The following is a 22,500-nucleotide window of genomic DNA, read 5'->3' on the forward strand; positions in this document are numbered from 1 at the left end:
GAGAGAGAGAGAGAGAGAGAGAGAGAGAGAGAGAGAGAGAGAGAGAGAGAGAGAGAGAGAGAGAGAGAGAGAGAGTTGAATTGAATTGAATTGAAATTTATTTTACGAGGGTGACAGAATAAGCAATGTATACATGCTTGTTTTCATCCGGCCCTTGCCCATTGAGGGGTAACAAACAAGAAGAAATAAAAGATAAGTTTAACTATAGTACAATTACAAATGACATATTTACCATAATTAACATGTCAAGCAACCAATAAGACATTTTAAGATGCATTAGGATTCTTTAGCAATGCTTACAAATTATATATAACAGAGAAATATGTGTTTGTATAAAAAAAATAAAAAAATAAAAAATAAAAAATAACAAAATCCTTCATGAAATAGAGCTTAAACAATGACCACGAGTTGATTACTGGAAAATAAACCACGAGTGGGTATTCGCAGCCGCTTGGTAATTCACGAGTGTGAGGCACAGAGACACAGCAAGAGAGAGAAACAGCATTTGAGAACCTCGAGGGCGCATGCACGCACAGAAACACGCATTTAAAAACAAGTCGCGTAAGGCGAAAATACAACATTTAGTCAAGCTGTCAAACTCACAGAATGAAACTGAACGCAATGCAATTTTTCAGCAAGACCGTATACTCGTAGCATCGTCAGTCCACCGCTCGTGACAAAGGCAGTGAAATTGACAAGAAGAGCGGAGTAGTAGTTGCGCTGAGAAGGATAGCACGCTTTTCTGTACCTCTCTTCGTTTTAACTTTCTGAGCGTGTTTTTAATCCAAACATATCATATCTATATGTTTTTGGAATCAGGAACCGACGAGTTATAAGATGAAAGTGTTTTTAAATCGATTTCGGAAATTTGATTTTGATAATAATTTTTATATTTTTAATTTTCAGACCTTGTTTTTAATCCGAATATAACATATTTATATGTTTTTGGAAACAGAAAATGATGAAGAATAAGATGAACGTAAATTTGGATCGTTTAATAAAAAACAATTTTAATTACAATTTTCAGATTTTTAATGACCAAAGTCATTAATTAATTTTTAAGCCACCAAGCTGAAATGCAATACCGAAGTCCAACCTTCGTCTAAGATTGCTTGGCTAAAATTTCAATCAATTTGATAGAAAAATGAGGTGTGACAGTGCCCCCTCAACTTTTACAAAAAGCTGGATATGACGTCATCAAAGAAATTTATCGAAAAAATTAAAAAATGTCCGGGGATGTCATACCCAGGAACTCTCATGTCAAATTTCATAAAGATCGGTCTAGTAGTTTACTCTCAATCGCTCTACACACACACACGCCCACACACATACACATACACCACACCCTCGTCTCGATTCCCCCTAAACATACCATGAACTTTTTGTTAAGTGAGTGTACCATGTTTTGTTCTGTGTTGTTCCTCCTGCAGGGCTCCATCTGTGACGACTGCTGCATGATAACGTACTGCGGTCCCTGCACCCTGTGTCAGCTCATGCGTGAAGTCAAGGAGGCCAAAGCGCGTGGAGAGATGTAACTGCTGACGTCAGTTCCTCATGACGTCATGCAGATGATGACGTCAGAGCAAACGCTGACTGAGCGAGGCCACAAAAGGCTGGGTAGACCAATGTAACGGGAAAAAACACTATAATTGTATATTCTATTTTTCACAACCAATCACGCACAAATGCACTTTTAAATTGTAACAGTGAAAAAATTGTCTGTGTCTTCCTCTGAGTAAAAGCGGTTTGTTGTACTCAGTTAAGGGAAAGCCAGTGCCTGTGTCTAAAAAAAAACTCCGCGTGAGGGATTTTGCAGCAAGCGAGAGTGAAGATAAAGAGGGACAATTTTTCTCTACGCGCGAGCCAGCAAGAAGGCTGTCCCAGAACTGTACTGGACGTTTGTGTTTTTATTTAAAAAAAAATTGTTTCTCCATGAACTGTGTAAATAGAGAATACTACATGGCTTGCTGTGTCGTACCAGATTTACACGAGTTGTTTTTTTAAATATTGAACTGCGAGCGAAAGCGAGCTGTTCACTATTTGAAAAAGCAACGAGTGTAAATCTGGTACGACACAGCAAGCCATGTAGTATTCTGTTTATCCTACATACTGTACTTACGTGTATTTTACTGAAAATTTCCTGCATTCGAGGCAGCTAAATTGAAGACGCTTGTTTTGGAACCTCGATCTCTTCTAAAGCCTCGTGCAATCTATTACGTCAAAGCAAAGAAACGTCACTCTGAAAGTGTGGCGTGACGTGTTAGTTATAAAAATTCATCGAGGGTAATTAGCGAGCGCAATTTTTGTTTCTATAATGACGTTTGTCTCGGTGACTTTGGCATCATAAGCAGTGGAAAAACAGGTCCCTGTCAGACTTGCTTGACATGACCTCATTTACATGATATACACACGTGTGATTTGAACGATTATTATCTCACGGGTGTCTCTCTCACGTATGTAGGATAAAATACAATTTCACGATCTGAGAAAAAAAGGGAATAAGTAAGCGCTCCAAATGCATATGACACGTGCAATAGAGTAAGCGCGATTTGTACGGAACCAATTTCCTGGCACCTGAGAAAATAAGGAAGCTGTTTGGCGTCCTAGGGCACACGAAGAAGACATCGGCATTCGTGTGTTTGACGGGATTGGACGTCAGAACAAGCCAACGAAAAGAAGAAGACAAGAAGAGAATAACAAGCATTAAAATCAACTAGCTTGTTTGTTCGTTCATGTGCTGAAACTCCCACAGCATTTACGTGTATGACCGTTTTTACCCCGCCATTTAGGCAGCCATACGCCGCTTTCGGAGGAAGCATGCTGGGTATTTTCGTGTTTCTATAACCCACCGAACTCTGACATGGATTACAGGATCTTTTTCGTGCGCACTTGGTCTTGTGCTTGCGTGTACACACGAGGGTGTTCGGACACAGAGGAGAGTCTGCACACAAAGTTGACTCTGAGAAATAAATCTCTCGCCGAACGTGGGGACGAACTCACGCTGACAGTGGCCAACTGGATACAAATCCAGCGCGCTACCGACTGAGCTACATCCCCGCCCAAAAATCAACTAGCGACTTTCATCCTCAATGAAAAGATGATCGGAGCAAGCTCACATGTTTATCATTGTTCAAGGTACTACGAAGGCGGTCCCTTCTTGAGCCCGAAGTCCACTTCGCGAAGTCTTTATTTTACTGAAAACGTAGTGCTAAACCTCCGTGCCACCAGCTTTGTGAAGTCTTTATTTTACTGAAAACGTAGTGCTAAACCTCCGTGCGACCAGCTTTGTAAAGTCTTTATTTTACTGAAAACGTAGTGCTAAACCTCCGTGCGACCAGCTTTGTGAAGTCTTTATTTTACTGAAAACGTAGTGCTAAACCTCCGTGCGACCAGCTTTGTGAAGTCTTTATTTTACTGAAAACTTAGTGCTAAACCTCCATGCGACCAGCTTTGTGAAGTCTTTATTTTACTGAAAACTTAGTGCTAAACCTCCATGCGACCAGCTTTGTGAAGTCTTTATTTTACTGAAAACTTAGTGCTAAACCTCCATGCGACCAGCTTTGTGAAGTCTTTATTTTACTGAAAACTGAGTGCTAAACCTCCATGCGACCAGCTTTGCGAAGCATGCTTCGCGTAGTCAACTTCGCCTAATTATTGGCAGGCTGAAAGCCACCCTCCGCCTCCCGTAAACCATCTGTTACTGATCACTCAGCTCCCTGAGTTTTTACATACAGCCAGTCGACTGAGATTTCCAAACATTTGATAGTGTTTGTTGCTGTGCCTGTGTAGTACGAGTATCTAGTGCTTAAAAACGTACTGCAGCGACAGTGCTACAATAACATCTCGTGTCACAGGTACACAATAACATGCTATTACAGATACAGAGTCGCATTGAAACCACAAACTGACGAGTTAATTCATCACGTCTGTAAGAAAAGGAAAATGGGTCACGCGGGGCCACGATGGCTCGGGGGGGGGGGGGGGGGGGGGGGGGGGGGAGTTAAATAAACCACGAGAACTGGTGTGTGGTTTACGCACGGTAAATAGCCATTTAAACGAAGTGTGTGATTTTTTGCTGTTAAATATTATTGCAAGTGTGTTTCATAAGGTTAGAATTACTTATTTAGTAAAAGATTCCATCGTTCTGTAAACCTCATGTGAGGCGTAGTGGGTGAGGCGAAGTTCACAGTCATACACAAGAACCAGCTTTTATACCTGACCCGACATAGTCCTTCGATAAAGACTTCTTTTTTTTTTTTAAAGAACTATCACACATAATTGTGCGAATATTATTACAGGGTTGCCTCGAAAGTGTATGTGTGAATCTTAAACAAATAAGACAGAGCACTATGTTGTATTTTGATCTGCTTTACGTGTATCAAACTTACACATGATTTACATTTTTAGAATATTCAAATTTGAACAAAGTTGAAGTCCTTCTCCTTATCCTAGGGGTGTGATTAAATGACTGGACATTGCGGTTTGGACTCTTTTTAAAAATATAGCTTTTTGTCATCAGTATAAACAGCTCCAATTATTGTTGGTTAATTTTTGTTTTATTTCGTTTTGTTCAATTATCATACAGACATATTTTTTTTATGTGTGTGAATACTGAATGTTTGTCTCTGTGTCTTTGTTTTTCTATACAAACATCGTTGAATTTTTTTTAAGCAATGTCATAACTTTTAAGATTTCAACTTTCTTACAAGTTTTTTTTTAATGCCCGGTCGGATGAAGCTATACACTTGTTTTATATGGGTTACATATTGTATTCATGTTTGTGAAACTGTTATAATCAGCTATTTTTTTCTCTGGCTCAGCAGCAATAATTTCCAATACAGCAGCTGATGTATTACGTTTAATACACGTGTAATGTTTTCAATATCATTGTCTTGCACCGTCGCGATATAACCTTGAATGGTTGAAAACGACGTTAAACACCAAATAAATAAAGAAAGAATTGTCTTGCATAGGGGCCAAAAAACTAAATTGAAATATTTGATTTATTGCAATGTTTTTTCACATTGTTGGATATAATTGTACTACAGTGAATGTTGTGTTCTTCGTTTCATTGTTAAAAGTAACATTTATTGAGGTTTTCGATGATTCATATCATTCCTTTTGCATGTTGATAGAGTGTTAATTAAGGCACTATTTAACTATCTATCTCAGATCTGGACATGCAAGCTTTTACAAAGGAAAAAGATACTCCCTCCATCTATACTCATACCTACAGTCAACACCATGATTCCTGTGCTCAGTGGGAATTTGTTTATGAATTAATTTCTTATCGGACACTGTATCGTGAAAATCTGTGAAATTAAGTCTTCAAAAATGAAGTGTAATGAAGATTATTGCATTGAAGATTGATTGTAAGGCGCTTAGAACTATTTTAGGATTTGCGTCATATAAATACCCTTATCATTATTATCATTATTCAAAATGTCCCATCCTGCGCAGGAATCAGCAACCCCCCGCGGGTTAGGGAGAAGAATTTACCCGATGCTCCCCAGCATGTCGTAAGAGGCGACTAACGGATTCTGTTTCTCTTTTTACCCTTGTTAAGTGTTTCTTGTATAGAATATAGTCAATTTTTGTAAAGATTTTAGTCAAGCAGTATGTAAGAAATGTTAAGTCCTTTGTACTGGAAACTTGCATTCTCCCAGTAAGGTAATACATTGTACTACGTTGCAAGCCCCTGGAGCAAATTTTTGATTAATGCTTTTGTGAACAAGAAACAATTGACAAGTGGCTTTTTCCCATCTCCCCCCTTTCCCCGTCGCGATATAACCTTCGTGGTTGAAAACGACGTTAAACACCAAATAAAGAAAAAAAAGAAAGAAATCAGAAATCAGCCAGGGTGTTGATTGTGGGTAAGTGTCTAATTGTAGGGCTGCTATTATCCTGATTAAATGCCGGTCCAGATCTGAGATGGTGAGTTGAACTAATTTCGCGACAAGGACTGTTTGCATTCGTTGGAACACTTTGCAAAACCCAATCACTAATTACTGCTCTACCAAAAACCAAGATTGTTTTTATTTCTATTATCTTTTTTTAATTCTGAATCTCTCTCTTTGTTTTTGGATGTACTGCACTACCACTTCACTTGATGTTATTAATGTTTTGTTTAATCATTGTGTCATAACTTTGTCTGCTCAAGCTTGATTTTGAATATAAGAGCACTTGAATATATGACTGATTTGTATATTTGACATAATAAATCGCTTTTTTACGAAATTATAAAGAACGTAGCAGTTTTATTTTGGATGTAACAGTAATTGAATATGACTGTTTTGTAGATTTGACATAATAAATCGCTTATTTATGACATTTATATACAGAATATAGCATTTTTATTCCACGAACAAGTGTAAACTAGCGTGCACGCGACCAGCATTGCAGACACAGAAACATAGCTTACATTCACACATAATACATAGGGGTCAAAGCACGTACGTGCAGGCAAGTATGTGCACGTGTAGATTTTGACGTCACTCGTACGCGACAAACAGACTTGGTCCAGATACACATGACGTGTAGATATATCCAAGCAATCACGTGACGTCAAAAATACTCTTGATGACGTTACACATACACGTAAAAGTACACGTAGGCTTTCTGAAAGCACACCACATTTTCTTAATCTCTCCAACAGGCAAAAGACATAACAATGCAAATCACACACACACACACACACACACACACACACACACACACACACACACACACACACACAAGTAATGACCAAGAGTAACGTCCCCTGAAAGGGAAAAGTTGTGTTGAACGAACGCAGAACATGACACACACACACACACACACACACACACACACACAGACAGACACACACACACACACACACACACACACACACACACACACACACACTCACTCACTCACTCACTCACTTCGACTCCTGTGAAGTGATATTTCGTAGAATCTATTTAGCAGGCAATTGGACGTATGAGTCCGTTTGAAATAAAATATTCAGAAGAAAATGTGTGCTCTGCTCAGAAAGTAACAAGTATGATCGTTTTCGTAAGTGTGCAAGTGGTACGGTAAGCAGGTAGAATGTGCATTGTGGTATTGTGGACTGGGTGGCCGAGTGGTAACGCACTTGCGCTCGGAAGCGAGAGGTTGCGTGTTCAGGCCTGGGTCAGGCCGCAATTGTCTCCCGCCTTTCCTAAACTAGGTGGTGGGTTCAAGTGCTAGTCTTTCGGATGAGACGAAAAACCGAGGTCCCTTCGTGTACACTACATTGGGGTGTGCACGTTAAAGATCCCACGATTGACAAAAGGGTCTTTCCTGGCAAAATTGTATGTCACGATCGGGTGACAGAGACCAAGAAAGTGTCACTCAGTGGAGTGCCTGTTCTTGGTCGGTTATGATAGAAAGCGCCTGTGCGTGATATGGGTTACAGCAGAGTTTGCTGACGGTGCTCTACGAGCACGGATGTTTTGTATCGCACGAGTTTTACAGTGGAGGTTTCTGCTGTCATAGCTAGGGCTGACGGTTTTTCGCTGACAGCGCACACGGGATTTTCACGGATTGAGTTTCTCGTGTCTTTTTCTGCTTGGGAGGCAGAATTGTGTATAGCTGGACTGGGTTTTGGGACAAGGTCAGTCACGTGTATTTGGCTAGGTGGTCTGTCAGAGACTCAAGGACGGCACACTTGACACCCAGCGGCAGAAGGGGAAGGATCGTATACACAGTTTCTAGAGTATGATGGTTTTTCACCGAGTATTATATTCGGCACTCTAGGGGAACTTCCACTAGTTTTTCCTTTCTCCCTGCCACGTATTTTGCTGAGGACAAGTCGTCAATTTTCCTTCGTCGGCGATGGCTTTCGCATAAGGATTCGACAAGGGGTTCTGGACGGTTTTGGTCACTGTTGACGAACAGAGGCTGGTCCAGGGAGGAAGCGGACTTTGCTTCCATTGAGAGTACAATCATAGGCTTTTGAGGTAATAAATCATTATTTAACGCTGTTGATGAGTCTGTGTTGTGGAATGAAATACTCTCTGTTGTTCTTTCCAGGTTAGCGCATAATTTACTCTCTGTGACGCTAAAATACTAATCTGTATATGGTTTTTGCAGATAGGGAGAGAAGGACGGAAAATGACTGTTTTGTTGTTGTAAAAAGTCCATTTTGTGCAGGCCCACGTGCTCGATGAGATATTTAAAGATGACATGTTTTAAGGTGGTGGGTGAGGGGTAGCTGACATGTTTAGTGCACCGATGCTTTCTGTTTGCAGCCTTCGTTTCGTTTCGTTTCGCTTCGTTCGCCTCGCTTCGTTACGTTCCTGTAACATCTGCACGGCTGACTCTGGCGGGAACTGTTGAGGCTACGCTAACCAGGAGACCGGCTAACCAGGAGACCGGCTAACCAGCGGACCGGCTAACCGGCAGCGGACCGGCTAACCAGCGAACCGACTAACCAGCATACCGGCTAAGCAGCAGCAGCAGAGATAAAGCTAAGTGCACCATGTCGTACGCACCCCGTTGACCACCGTTGTCTTTTCGTATCTATGATTTCATTGGAGTAGTGACAACGTGGGGTGTGTGACACCTGCACGAACTAGGGCTTTTCGGACAGAACATTCTCATTTAACTATATTTACACGGGTTCAGCGTGTTCCTATAATTTTCTACATACTACTGGCATTTTGTCAGTGAACACTGGTTTTTTACGTGTTGAGAACGTAAAAGGAACATATTTTGAGTGAAGGCTCGAGGGAGGTGGAGAGTTTATACATAAACAGGCGTCTGAAACTTATACTTTTGTTGACTCTATTTAATTGTATGACTGCGAGAGTGGATCGTGGTGTGGTTAGTTAATTAGTAGTAATTAACCGGTTCATAATCACCTTGAGTGATATATTGAAACGTGACACATGGGGGCCAAGCCGGGATTTACTCAGTTAATTTCTGACTGATAAAGACCCACCAATTAAGGATAACTAAGAGCAGATAATCTCGTCAGTGCTCGACTTATTTTCTGCTTGGTGCTACCCTTTTTTGTATAGTTTTGATCATATACCACACCTTAAGCGATTCACATCTTGCAGGAAATGTAAATTGTAATTTGTGAGTTATTGTATGCGCTAACTGTGATTACTTCCCTTTCCTTTGTTTGTGAATCTTTGTTGTTGTACGTTCAGAGTTTTCCGTTGCAGAGAGCTGAGCGGGGTTAACGGATTTGTTGTTCGTTTTACTCAGTTTTCTCTACATTGTTGTTTCGCATTCTGTAACAGGTTACATTTCTACCGTCTTGTTTTACTTGGATTTTTCTCCATATTTTGACTTTGTTGGAATTTTGGGGGGGAAGGGTCCGAGGACTTCTGTCCTAACCAAGGCTGTGGGAGACACTCTGTTTCACCGCAAAAAGCAGCCGATAAAGTAGGCCACGGCTGTGGGAAACACTTTGTTTCACCGCAAAAAGCAGCCATAAAGTAGGCTACGCGATTTGTTCTACACCGTTTGGATTTTTCTTCTGCATTTTCTGGTTGCTGGATTTTTGTATCCACCGCTTTCATCACCGCGTGTTCTAGCTATAGCTGCGTTAGACTTATTTTGGTAATAAAGCTTTGCTAAAACTAACCATGGCTACAGGGGGATCTCCTACGAGGAGAATAACTTTCGAGACTCCTGGGAGCGAGCAACCGACTGAGCGAGACGCACGCGTTAGAGCCCGAAGCGTTCTAAAACGCTTAGAAGTAGAACGGAAGGAAGAATTTGAGCGACTGACAAGAAAAGAAGAACGTGACCGACAGGACAAGAAGGACGAACTTGACAGACAAGAAAGGGAACGACAGGCAGAACGACAGGCTGAACGAGACAGACAGGAAAGGAAAGAAGAACGTGACAGACAGGAAAAGAAAGACGAACTTGACAGACAAGAAAGGGAACGACAGGCAGAACGAGACAGACAGGAAAGGAAAGACGAACTTGACAGACAAGAAAGAGAACGAGACAGACAAGAAAAGAAAGACGAGCTTGAGAGACAGGAACGACAGGCCGAGCGTGACAGACAGGAACGGAAAGAGAAAGAGCAGGCGGATCGCGATCTCCAGCTAGAGCTAGCTAGGCTACAGGCCGAGAAGGGTACGCTTACTCAGGCTAGCGCGCCGACGTTTGTTGCCGACCGTACGAGACTGCCGACGTTCGACGATGACAAGGACGAGCTCGACGATTTTTTACGCCGGTTTGAGCGCATTGCATCTGACCAGAAGTGGGAAGAGGCCACGTGGGCTAGCCGCCTTAGCACCTGCTTAAAAGGACGCGCATTACAGCTCTACAATGCTTTGGATGACGACGAGGCGAGAGACTATCAGGCACTTAAGAAGGCGTTACTCCAGCGCTTTAACCTGACTGCTGAAGCCTACAGACGACGTCTGCGTAACAGCAAGAGACTGAGCGGCGAGCTGAGTCATCAGTTTGTGGCACGCCTTAATCTCTACCTGCGGCGCTGGGTGGAGATGGCCGAAAAGGACTGGACCGTCAACGACCTTGCCGACCTCATTGTCATGGAACAACTGATGTCCAGCCTGCGACCTGAGGTGGTGACCTTCGTGCAGGAACACCAGCCAAAGACTACTCAGGAGGCAGCCGACTGGATCAGAGTGCACGAGGACGCCCAGGCGATCTCCGGCAAATCTTCAGGCTCACGGCCAGGAAAATCGGGAAATTCGGGTTCTTCAGGACCCAAGGACGGGAAGGACGATCAGGGACACAAGGGATCGAGTTCCAGATCTGACATCCAGTGTTACTACTGCAACAAGCGGGGCCACGTGAAGAAGGACTGCCACAGGAGACAGGCTGACCAGAAGGGCGTTCACTTTGTTGGCAGTGAGGAGTTAAGGGACGTCACGAGCTCATGCACCATTCCACAACTCTGCGTTCCGTGCTCCAGGAAACATTTCCAGCCCCACTGCAACGTCTACGTTAACGGAGTGAAGGGCGAAGGTCTGCGGGACACAGGGGCAGACATGATAGTGGTTCGGGCGAGTCTAGTTCCAGCTATGGCCTACACAGGAGACAGCATCAGGGTGAGAATGGCCGAGGCATCTCACGCTTACGACTTGAACACGGCAGTGATCAAGGTCGTAACCCCGTTGTTCACGGGGACCATTGTGGCCGTCGTCATGGACGATCCTCCATGCGACCTGCTCATTGGAAACCGGGTCCAGTTTGTGGACGGCGTCACCAGGGAGGTTCCCGTTTATCGGGCTCCCGACGTCATTTCAGTGCTCACGCGGGCACAGGCGGAGCGAGAGGACAAACCTCTCAAACCCCTACCTGCTGCACGAGCTGCCCTGGGGAACGTGACCCCCGCGCTTCTCGCGAAGGCTCAGGATTCTGACCCGACCTTAGCTACTCCTCGGGAGCATGCGAAGTCGGGGAAGGTGAAGCTGAGCGGGAAGCATGGGAGGTCAAGGTTCCTCAGGGACAAGAAGTTGCTCTACCGTGAGTTCAGCAACCAAGAAGGTACATTCAAACAGGTTGTCGTGCCTCGCGAGTTTCGCGAGGGTGTCATGGCAACGGCACACGACTCGATTCTGGGAGGTCATCTTGGTACCAAGAAGACCACGGATCGTGTCTGGCGCCACTTTTACTGGCCAGGCATCTGCACGGATGTCCGACGTTTCTGTGCGTCCTGCGATAAGTGCCAGAAGGTGGTTGCCAAAGGAAGGGTGAGGAAGGTCCCCTTGGAGAAGATGCCGCTCATCGACGAACCCTTTCGTCGGGTGGCAGTGGACATCATCGGGCCCATCTTGCCTGCGTCTGAGGACGGAAACAGATACATTTTGACCATGGTGGACTACGCTACTCGATACCCAGAGGCGATCCCTCTGAAATCGATTGAAGCCACGCGAGTAGCTGAGGCTCTGGTTACTATGTGGTCCCGGCTGGGAATTCCATCAGAGGTACTCACCGACAGAGGCACGCAGTTCACGGGAGGAGTGATGGCGGAGGCAGCACGACTGCTATCACTGGAGCAGCACTTCACCACTCCTTACCATGCTCAGTGCAACGGACTGGTGGAAAGGTTCAATGGCACCTTGAAGACCATGCTGAGGAAACTAGCTCAGGAGAAACCACGCACGTGGGACAGGTACATCCCAGCATTGCTTTTTGCATACCGCGAGGTTCCTCAGGAGAGCTTGGGCTTTTCCCCATTTGAGTTGTTGTACGGCAGACAGGTACGCGGTCCCATGGCTATCCTGCGTCAGGCTTGGACAGACGAAGAAGCTGACGAGGAGGTGCAGACGACAGCGACCTACATAGTAGAACTCAGGAACAGGATTGAAGAGACCTGCAAACTGGCTCAAGAGAACCTGGGAAGAGCAGCACAGCGTTACGCGCGAGGATTCGACCGCAAGGCACGGCCGCGCAGCTTCAAGATTGGAGAACGGGTGTTGCTACTTCTACCTGTCAAACACAACAAGCTACAACTGCAGTGGCAAGGACCTTTTGAGGTGACAGCGAGGGTGGGCCAGAACGACTACAGGATCATGATGCACGGGAAAGCACGCCTGTACCACGCCAACCTGCTGCGCGCCTACATAGAGAGGACAGCCTACGGGGAGAAGAACAAAGACCAGAAGAACAAAGACAAGAAGACAGAGAAGGTTGCAGTCATCAGGGGTGAAACGAGGGGTTGCTCGTTCTTGAGGACGACCTTTCTGTCTGGAAACAGACCATCAACCTCTGCAATATCTTCAGGTTGCAAGGTTGGCAAACGCCAGACTTATGCGCTGGGCGTTGATTCTCCAACCGTACCAATTCACGGTACGCGTCATTCCAGGCGCCAACAATGTTGGAGCTGACTTTCTCTCTCGGGCTGTAGAGGAGAACATGACTGTGAGCGAAACCGAGGTTTCGTCTTGAAGAGGGGAGGTGTGTCACGATCGGGTGACAGAGACCAAGAAAGTGTCACTCAGTGGAGTGCCTGTTCTTGGTCGGTTATGATAGAAAGCGCCTGTGCGTGATATGGGTTACAGCAGAGTTTGCTGACGGTGCTCTACGAGCACGGATGTTTTGTATCGCACGAGTTTTACAGTGGAGGTTTCTGCTGTCATAGCTAGGGCTGACGGTTTTTCGCTGACAGCGCACACGGGATTTTCACGGATTGAGTTTCTCGTGTCTTTTTCTGCTTGGGAGGCAGAATTGTGTATAGCTGGACTGGGTTTTGGGACAAGGTCAGTCACGTGTATTTGGCTAGGTGGTCTGTCAGAGACTCAAGGACGGCACACTTGACACCCAGCGGCAGAAGGGGAAGGATCGTATACACAGTTTCTAGAGTATGATGGTTTTTCACCGAGTATTATATTCGGCACTCTAGGGGAACTTCCACTAGTTTTTCCTTTCTCCCTGCCACGTATTTTGCTGAGGACAAGTCGTCAATTTTCCTTCGTCGGCGATGGCTTTCGCATAAGGATTCGACAAGGGGTTCTGGACGGTTTTGGTCACTGTTGACGAACAGAGGCTGGTCCAGGGAGGAAGCGGACTTTGCTTCCATTGAGAGTACAATCATAGGCTTTTGAGGTAATAAATCATTATTTAACGCTGTTGATGAGTCTGTGTTGTGGAATGAAATACTCTCTGTTGTTCTTTCCAGGTTAGCGCATAATTTACTCTCTGTGACGCTAAAATACTAATCTGTATATGGTTTTTGCAGATAGGGAGAGAAGGACGGAAAATGACTGTTTTGTTGTTGTAAAAAGTCCATTTTGTGCAGGCCCACGTGCTCGATGAGATATTTAAAGATGACATGTTTTAAGGTGGTGGGTGAGGGGTAGCTGACATGTTTAGTGCACCGATGCTTTCTGTTTGCAGCCTTCGTTTCGTTTCGTTTCGCTTCGTTCGCCTCGCTTCGTTACGTTCCTGTAACATCTGCACGGCTGACTCTGGCGGGAACTGTTGAGGCTACGCTAACCAGGAGACCGGCTAACCAGGAGACCGGCTAACCAGCGGACCGGCTAACCGGCAGCGGACCGGCTAACCAGCGAACCGACTAACCAGCATACCGGCTAAGCAGCAGCAGCAGAGATAAAGCTAAGTGCACCATGTCGTACGCACCCCGTTGACCACCGTTGTCTTTTCGTATCTATGATTTCATTGGAGTAGTGACAACGTGGGGTGTGTGACACCTGCACGAACTAGGGCTTTTCGGACAGAACATTCTCATTTAACTATATTTACACGGGTTCAGCGTGTTCCTATAATTTTCTACATACTACTGGCATTTTGTCAGTGAACACTGGTTTTTTACGTGTTGAGAACGTAAAAGGAACATATTTTGAGTGAAGGCTCGAGGGAGGTGGAGAGTTTATACATAAACAGGCGTCTGAAACTTATACTTTTGTTGACTCTATTTAATTGTATGACTGCGAGAGTGGATCGTGGTGTGGTTAGTTAATTAGTAGTAATTAACCGGTTCATAATCACCTTGAGTGATATATTGAAACGTGACATTGTATAGGCATAGATAAAAATGTCCATCAAATACCCGTGGGACTTGGAATAAAGTAAAAAAAAAAAAATTCCATCTCACACGGCATTAAGTCTCAGGAAACATGAATACACGCATGCAGGAAAAAAAATATGGGTAGCGCCGTATGTATGGCAGCTCGCTTTCCCCGGGGAGAAAGCAGCCCGAATTTCCATGAGGGTAACCTCACTGGACTGTAAATCTTATCCAATCCAATCCAATCCAATCCAATCCAATGTATCCAAGTGGAGAGGTTGCTCTTGTCGCAAGCTCAAGTCTGGCCACATTTAAGTTACGTTAGCTTACAGGGAAATAAATGTATCAACGATCAGCATTGAACAACAAGGAAGAGATGAAAACAGAGCACTGGTATCACCATACGGTTGGGATATTTCTGTTATCTTTTTTCGATAACAGCACCATCTGTCCTGAAACGAGATCGCACCAACTGAAGCAGTTCAAACTTAATTGTACACACCTTTCAACATGGAGGCCAATGTACAAGGTGACTGTAAAACGGATGGGTTTTCGCCACCTACCCCGTGGCCGATATAAAAACTAGGTTAAAAAAAAAAGTAAAAACAAAACCCCTAGGTTGCAGATGTAGACCTTTCAGCGCGATTGTGAATTGCTTCACACTACTGACTTGTCACAACCGCTCATTCAGACGGACACCTCCCCTCGTGGTTTACATCGGAGTAGGTGTTTTGATTTCTTTTCATCTGTTTTGATTTGGTGTTTTTTTTGTGCTGCTGTTGGTGTCGGTGGTGGCGGTGGTGGCGGTGATGGTGGTGGAGATGTTTTTGCTGTTGTTCTTTTCGTTGTTGTTGGTGGTGGTGGTGCTGGTGGTGTTTTGTGTGTGTGTGTGTGTGTGTGTGTGTGTGTGTGTGTGTGTGTGCGTGTGTGTGTGTGTGCGTGTGTGTGTGTGTGTGTGTGTGTCTGTGTGTGTGTGTGTGTAGTTTAAGTGAGAGTCAACGTTTTGCGGTGAGTCCACCCTATGTGTTCATACATGTTCTCCTGCGAATATATTTCATGCGTTATTTACCTGCAAATCCAAAATTCAGAATGAAAAATATCATAAAAATGTCAAATAATAATGCCCTTGCTTGTGTCTTCTCCCCCAGCTGCCGAACCTTTTGCCAGATACGTCTTGTTCTGTTTGATTAGTGTTTGTTTTTCTGTTCACTTAAAACCGCTGGGTCGAAATATCTGTTCGTGTATCGTTTTGTGTTGTCCACAATTAAACTTTCTAACAACTTGTGAGATAATAATCGTTCAAATCACACGTGGGTATATCATGTAAATGAGGTCATGTCAAGCAAGTCTGGCAGGGACCTGTTTTTCCACTGCTTATGATGCCAAAGTCACCGAGACAAACGTCATTATAGAAAAAAAATGCGCTCGCTAATTATCCTCGATGAATTTTGGAACGTTGGCAGTCCATTTATTTTCATTTTCTGGAACATTGTAATGTGCATGCATTTTTTCATCTGCTCTCAATCCTGTCATGTCTATAATAGGTTTCACAAACGGGAGCCAGCATTGGAGGATAAGTGAATATAGCTATTCTGATGAACACGTGGGGGAATTCGGGGGCTGTGATTGGATGGTCTCTTCTGATCATCAAAGCATAATGCTGCGGAAGTCGGCCATTTTTCTCAATATCCAAAAGCATATTGTCAATAACAAAGACGCATGGTTCCGGTTTCTACCACCTGTATAAAGTACACGCATACCTCGCCAGGTTTGTTTCTGTGACTAGCCGACAGACGATGCCATTTGCTTTGTGTGTTTTGTTGTTGTTGCTTACTGTACATGACATACATTACGTGTAAAATCCAGTTCTTTAACAGGCAACAAACCTTGCAAATTTCCAGAAGCTGCTATCTGAAGCGACCTATCTCTGATTCTAGCAGACGATCTCTCCAATGTTTAACACAAAATCAGCAAACTCTCCTGTCACATAGAACGTCCATTGTATAGTGCAATGTTGAAATGAAGTTACCGGTCTGAAACATTTAGTCGTTTCTTCTGAGACAATCCTTGTTCTCTTGTCATCTACAGATTTACCGCAGTCTTCACCACGCGAATTCCCAACAGAAGTCAGACTTTCGAACATACAATATGTAGGCAAGCACGTCATGACGTCATATGATTCCTAGCATATTGACGTAATGCTAAACATCCGGTTATCTCGAGTTTTCTCCGTAATACATGTGCGTGGGTTTTTTTAATGTTCGGTTATTTCCGTGGCTTCATGCGGAAAGGGAACCGTCGTCTGCAATCAACGACATGGACCATTCTGGTACTTGTTGCTGACAAAAACATGATTTTAACACAGAATTTAATGTCAGAATAGCTATATAAACGCTATTGTGTTTTCATCGTAGCAATAGGGTCCGATATTTAGACTCGAACAAGTATAATGCGACTCGTCTTCGACTCGTCGGCATTATACTTGTTTCGTCTAAATATCGGGCCCTATTGCTACCCTGAAAACACAATAGCTGGTAATATCTCTATACTAGTCGGAAATAACTCGGTAGCGGCGCTGGCTTCAAAACCAGTTGTCGCTATCGGCGTGGGTTCGATCCCCGCGTTCGGTGAGGGATTTACTTCCCAGAGTCAACTGTGTGCAGACTCTCCGTCTGTCCGAACACCCGCGTGTGCAAGCATGCGCACGATAAAGATCCAACGTTCACAGCGAAAGTCTCAGGGCTTGGAAATATGAATACACTACCTCTCCCCCTCCGTCAACAACAGTCCCTCGAATCATTCAAATCTGCACTCAAGACATTCCTTTTTTCCACATAATCCATGCATTCTACACTGCCCACCCCATCCCACCCTGAATAACTGTACATATTTTAATGGTTGATGGTGTGTGTGTGTTGGTGACTTTAAGTCTCCGTGTGTGTGAATGAGTGTATGTGCACCTTGAGTCGCCTGTTGGTGAGATATGTGCGCGTTATAAATATTCGTATTATTATTATTATTATTATTATTACACGCATGCAAAAGATAAAAACAATTATTGAAAAAATGGGTAGCGCCGTACTGTGTGGCAGCTCGCTTTCCCCATGTGAGAAAGCAGCCCGAATTTCTATGAGGGTGACCTCACAGGACTATATGAAATCGTATCCTTACCTTTATCCTTAAATCCTTATAATAGGTTTGCCAAGCGAAAGCCAGCTTTGGAGGAGAAGTGAACATCTCTACACTTGACCATGGGGTTCACGATGCCAGCTGTTCCCGCTATCGTCGCCATCGGCTGTGCGGGGCTGGGGCTTCTCCTGCAAATTGTAGGAGTCGCAACAGACGAGTGGAGTTTGATTGACGCCATTTTTGTCACTGTCAAGATAGGACTCTGGACGTGGTGCTCGGATGCTGGTGTAACTTGCGGCGACACCCGTAAGTTAGGTGTGACTGTGTGTGAGACTGTCGGGGGAGGGGGGGGATTTTTTTAATTTGTTTAAATTATTTTTTTTGGGGGGTGGGGGCGAGGATTGTGTTGGTAGGTTTGTATATGTGGGGTGGGATGGAGGTGGGGGGTTTGGTGGGGGATGGGGAAGATGGGTGTGTGTGTGTGTGTGTGTGTGTGTGTGTGTGTGTGTGTGTGTGTGTGTGTGTTATTTGGGCGAAGGAGTAAAAAAATATGTTGCTGCATATAAAGACAGTGTTGTTTAAAAATGGTCTTACCGTAAGCTATGTTCTATTAGTTTCTGTCTTTTTATTCGTTTCAGCCCACTATCTGCTTGCATGTCGCGCCTTTGGAATCATCGGAGTCCTGTTACTCGCGGGGTGTGCGTTACTGGGGGTGCTGATGTGCTTCAGGGATCATGCACAAACCAAGTTTTCTCTCGTCGCCGGCGTGTGCGGTTTCGCAGCAGGTGAGGGGGCATTTTAAAATACAACAATTTGGCAATAACAAAGAGAATCTTATTCAAATAAGGCAGAGAGTTATTTAGAGATAAAAGTCGCTTGTTAATTTCAATGCTTGTTATTCTCTCGGGTGCCAGGGAGATTGGGTCCGTATAACTCTTGCTTACTCCATTACACATGGCGTATGTATTTAGAGCGCTCACTTTCCTTTGAGTATATCAAATGTTGCGATATTCTTCGTAGACCACCCTGAACATTGATTTCCCGTGTCATTTCATTCAAACGGTATATGCCATTAAACGGATGGATGGGTGGATATCTGGGCAGGATGATAGTGGATGAATGGATTGTCGGACGGAACAATAGATTGATGGAAAAACGGATGGAAGGATTTATGGATATATGTGACCCTCCACCACGAAATGAGTCGCATGTCACCTCGCGCGGTTCTGCGCTAGGCTTAATATAAGTCCGGGGAGTGTCTGGTAACAGTGTGAGGGTCACCTTAGTCACAGACTTATAACTCAAACAGTTTTCGCTCTTTTCTAAAACGGTTTTCACCACTGGATAGAGCATAAAAAAACTCTTTAGGAAAATGTACAAATATGAAAATCATGCAAAGGCGACATGCGACTCTTTCCGTGGTGGAGGGTCACAATTATGGATGGAGGGACGGACGGTCTTGGGTTGGGGGATGGGGGGTTTGGGGGTGGGGGGGGGGGACGTTGGGGGCTGAGGTTAGGGGGAAGAGGGCTGGACGGACTGACGGTAGATAAACTACTTGATTGATTTGTTTTTTTAAGGTCTGAGCATTTGTGTGGAGTTTGCTGTTTACGCCGATCAGTCCCCCTGGACGACTTACGGCAACTCTTTCTACCTAACCATCGTCGCCTGTGTTCTGGCTGTTGTCGCGGGAGTCTGCTATATTCTGAGCACGAGGACATGAGAGATGTAAACTAACAGATTAAGGATAGGGATAAGGATAGGGATAAGGATAAAGGTAAGATTTCATATAGTCCTGTGAGGCTACCCTCATGGAAATTCGAGCTGCTCTCTCTGGGGAAAGCGAGCTATCATACAGTATACGGCGCTACCCTATTTTTCCTTTCCTGAATTCTTGTTGAATTCTTTTCTTTGCTGAGTGTGTATTCATGTTTCCAAACCCTGAGCTTTTTGCTGTGAACTTGGGTTCTTTATCGTGCGCATGCAAGCACATGGATTTGGGGGTATTCGGCTACCGAGGAGAGTCTGCACAACGTTGAGAAATAAGCCCCTCGCCGAACGAGGGGATTGAACCCACTCCGATAGCGACAGCTGGTTTTGAAGCCAGCGCTGCTACCGACTGAGCTATTTCCCTGCCCTGTATTGCATGTAGGCTGATATTGTTTTTGCATTTGATTTCATATTGACTGTTTCTGATATGATACCATTACCATTATTAGCTGCTGCTTGCCGTGTAAGGTGAAATATATATGGCTCACGTGATGTAAGTTTTTGCTTTCAAAAATTAAGAATATTGTTCCACATTTAAATGGATTTGTAAAGATGGTTAAACGGAGGTTTATGACGAACAATATTTATACAGTGTAAGGTGTAACTGGGGAAAGTTTAATATAGTTTGGAAATTGTACAGAGATTTTTTTTGAGGAAATGGATTGAGTGTATGCACGTATATTGATTTGATGCTCTCGACTTAGTCAGTTTGTCTTTTTGACAACTTTTTTTCTTATATAGAATGTGTTGTGTTTGCCCTGTCTATATTTTTCTACGTTTCTATTGTTACCAACAAGATCGTCAAATGAATGTATGTTTGTCTTTATGAGAAAATTAAAAAAGAAAAAAAAGAAGAACAAAAGTTTTTGCTTGAGTTTGTACGTATCCTTACTTGTCATTCCTATTACCACTGTATCAGGATTTATTTGAATAAAATCTTGTTTTAACCAAAGATTGAAGATACATCTTCAGCGCCACGTCAAGAATCCCCCTGGGGTAGCTTTTTTTTTATTTCGGGAGCAAATTAATGTAAACTGACGTGCATGTGACTATAGCAATGCAGACACACACACACCTAAAGTGTGGATGGTTACCTAAGAGGCGGCACTGGGTGCAGTGCCTTTCTAGTGCACTTGCACTACAACAGCACTGGGTGCAGTACTCGGTCCGGCATCGAAGAATTTTGCTCTAAAAAATGCACAAAATTTGACCTATTTCGTCGCCTATAGAGGACGGAAAGAATGTCATTTTGAACATTGTTATGACATTCTTTCCGTCAAAAAAGTCAATTTAACGGTGTTAAATGAAGCGACCATCCACAGAGGACGGAAAGAATGTCATTTTGAACATTGTTATGACATTCTTTCCGTCAAAAAAGTCAATTTAACGGTGTTAAATAAAGCGACCATCCACACAATTAGGTTGCCATCCAGAGTTTAGGTTGCCATCCACGTGTGGATGGTTGCCTTATGGTGATTTAGGCAACCAAACCTGTGGAAAAATGGGTACACACACACACACACACACACACACACACACACACACACATATATATATATATACCCGGACACAGATAGTCAAATGTGCAAATTGAGAGGAAAGCAATTAGAGTTAGCCGCATACGATTTAGATATTTCTGTAATCTTTTACGATAACTACAACACAATGGCAAACACATCTATGCAAACAAATGATTTGCAACTGACACAATCTGATTTACACACGTACAGCTTTCAACAAGAAGGGCAATATCCAAGGTTAGTGTAGACTACTTTTTTTTTTTTTTTACACCCCACCCAGTAGCCGATTAACAAACTGGGTTGCAGAGGGTCAAGAAATGTGAACACGATTGTACTTTGGTTCTGACTTGTCTCTGGCACTGGCAAGCTCTTAGTCAGACCGGTATCTCCCCTCGTGTTTTTTCATCGTTGAAGTTTTTTTGTTTTTTTTCGTTTCTTGTTTTTATTTGGTGTCTTTTGGTGTTAGTTTTACTGTGTTGTTGTTCTTAGTGTTGGTGGTGATGATGGTGTTGTTTTTGTTATTGCTGCGGTTGTGGTTGTTGCTGTAGTAGTAGTAGTAGTTTTGGAGGGAATTTGTGTCCTACAGGCATTGTTTGTCAGCCTCTTAAGGACAGGACTGGGTTGATATGATATTAAAAAAAAAGGAGGAAAGGAGTAGGGTGAGGCCGAGCAGGCAAGCCCCCCGATGCTGGGACCCACTCTCCATAAGGATGGGGGTGGGGGTATAATAACATGTATATGCTAAAATCCTTGTGGAAGGAATGGTTTTGGTCGTATGCGTTGTCTTACTTAGGGGGGGACCGTTAAAAGTATAATCTTTAATTCATATACTATTTAAAAGAGAAAGAAAAGATGTTAAAATCTCAGGGCCACCTTGTTAAAAACTTTAAGAATGAGAAGTGATGTAAAAAATGAGAAGATAGAAAAAGTGCTACCATGTTAAGGTCAGACACACGCATTCATACTCGCCCGCATGTATCCTGTGCCATACTGCACCTATCCATAAGAGTTGGTATAGTTTAGGTCTGCTATGTCCGCCAGCCCTCCTGCCACTGCAATAGTCGCAGTTGAGCTAACAGTACATTAGGTGTTCATTAAAAAGGATGCATTAGTGTTACTCAAAAGATTGTTTAAAAAGGAAAGACCTCTTATTTATAGTGTCTCATAGTTATAGTTGATTTTACAGTCTGGGAGCAGGAGCTGAGTTCCATTTGGGTTATGGGGGAAGTATGGGCTGCGGCACTCGGTCACTAGGTGGGGCACTGCCCTTCGCTCCCTGTTTCCCGAGCGCCGGCAGCCTCATTTGGGTTATGAGGAAGGTTTGTTTGTTTGTTTGTCTGTTTGCTTAGCGCCCAGCCGACCACGAAGGGCCATATCAGGGCGGTAGGGAGGTATGGGCTGCGGCACTCGGTCACTAGGTGGGGCACTGCCCTTCGCTCCCTGTTTCCCGAGCGCCGACAGCCTCTTGTAGAATTGTTAATAAGGATTTACTTAGTAATTTTATATGTGTGTTGAGGAGAGGGGGAGTCTTAATCGTGGGTTGGGCCTCAAGTAGTAGTAGTAGAAGTAGTAGTAGTAGTAGTTGGTGGTGGTGGTGGTGGTGGTAGTGGTGTT

The 22,500-nt window shown here is 43.9% G+C and overlaps 1 protein-coding gene and 1 long non-coding RNA gene across 3 annotated transcripts in view; both read left to right on the plus strand.

Moving 5' to 3' along the window:
- The window catches only part of LOC138979441 (KRAB-A domain-containing protein 2-like), a 149,393-nt gene that overhangs the window by 7,551 nt on the left and 119,342 nt on the right, over positions 1–22,500 (plus strand). Inside the window, exon 3 of one of the 2 annotated variants that reach the window (XR_011460029.1) lies at positions 7,190–7,323. The exons of the other annotated variant lie outside the window; for it this stretch is intronic. The gene's annotated coding sequence lies outside the window, so the exon portion shown is untranslated. Of the gene's footprint in view, positions 1–7,189; positions 7,324–22,500 lie in introns of those variants that run through there. 2 annotated transcript variants of the gene reach the window in all.
- LOC138979424 (uncharacterized) lies at positions 12,963–20,229 on the plus strand. The gene is made up of 4 exons (XR_011460019.1): positions 12,963–15,189; positions 17,664–17,902; positions 18,235–18,381; positions 19,177–20,229. It is a non-coding gene; the product is annotated as an uncharacterized lncRNA (long non-coding RNA).

The sequence above is a fragment of the Littorina saxatilis genome, linkage group LG11 (genome assembly GCF_037325665.1).
Source record: "Littorina saxatilis isolate snail1 linkage group LG11, US_GU_Lsax_2.0, whole genome shotgun sequence".
Taxonomy (NCBI): Eukaryota; Metazoa; Mollusca; class Gastropoda; order Littorinimorpha; family Littorinidae; genus Littorina; species Littorina saxatilis.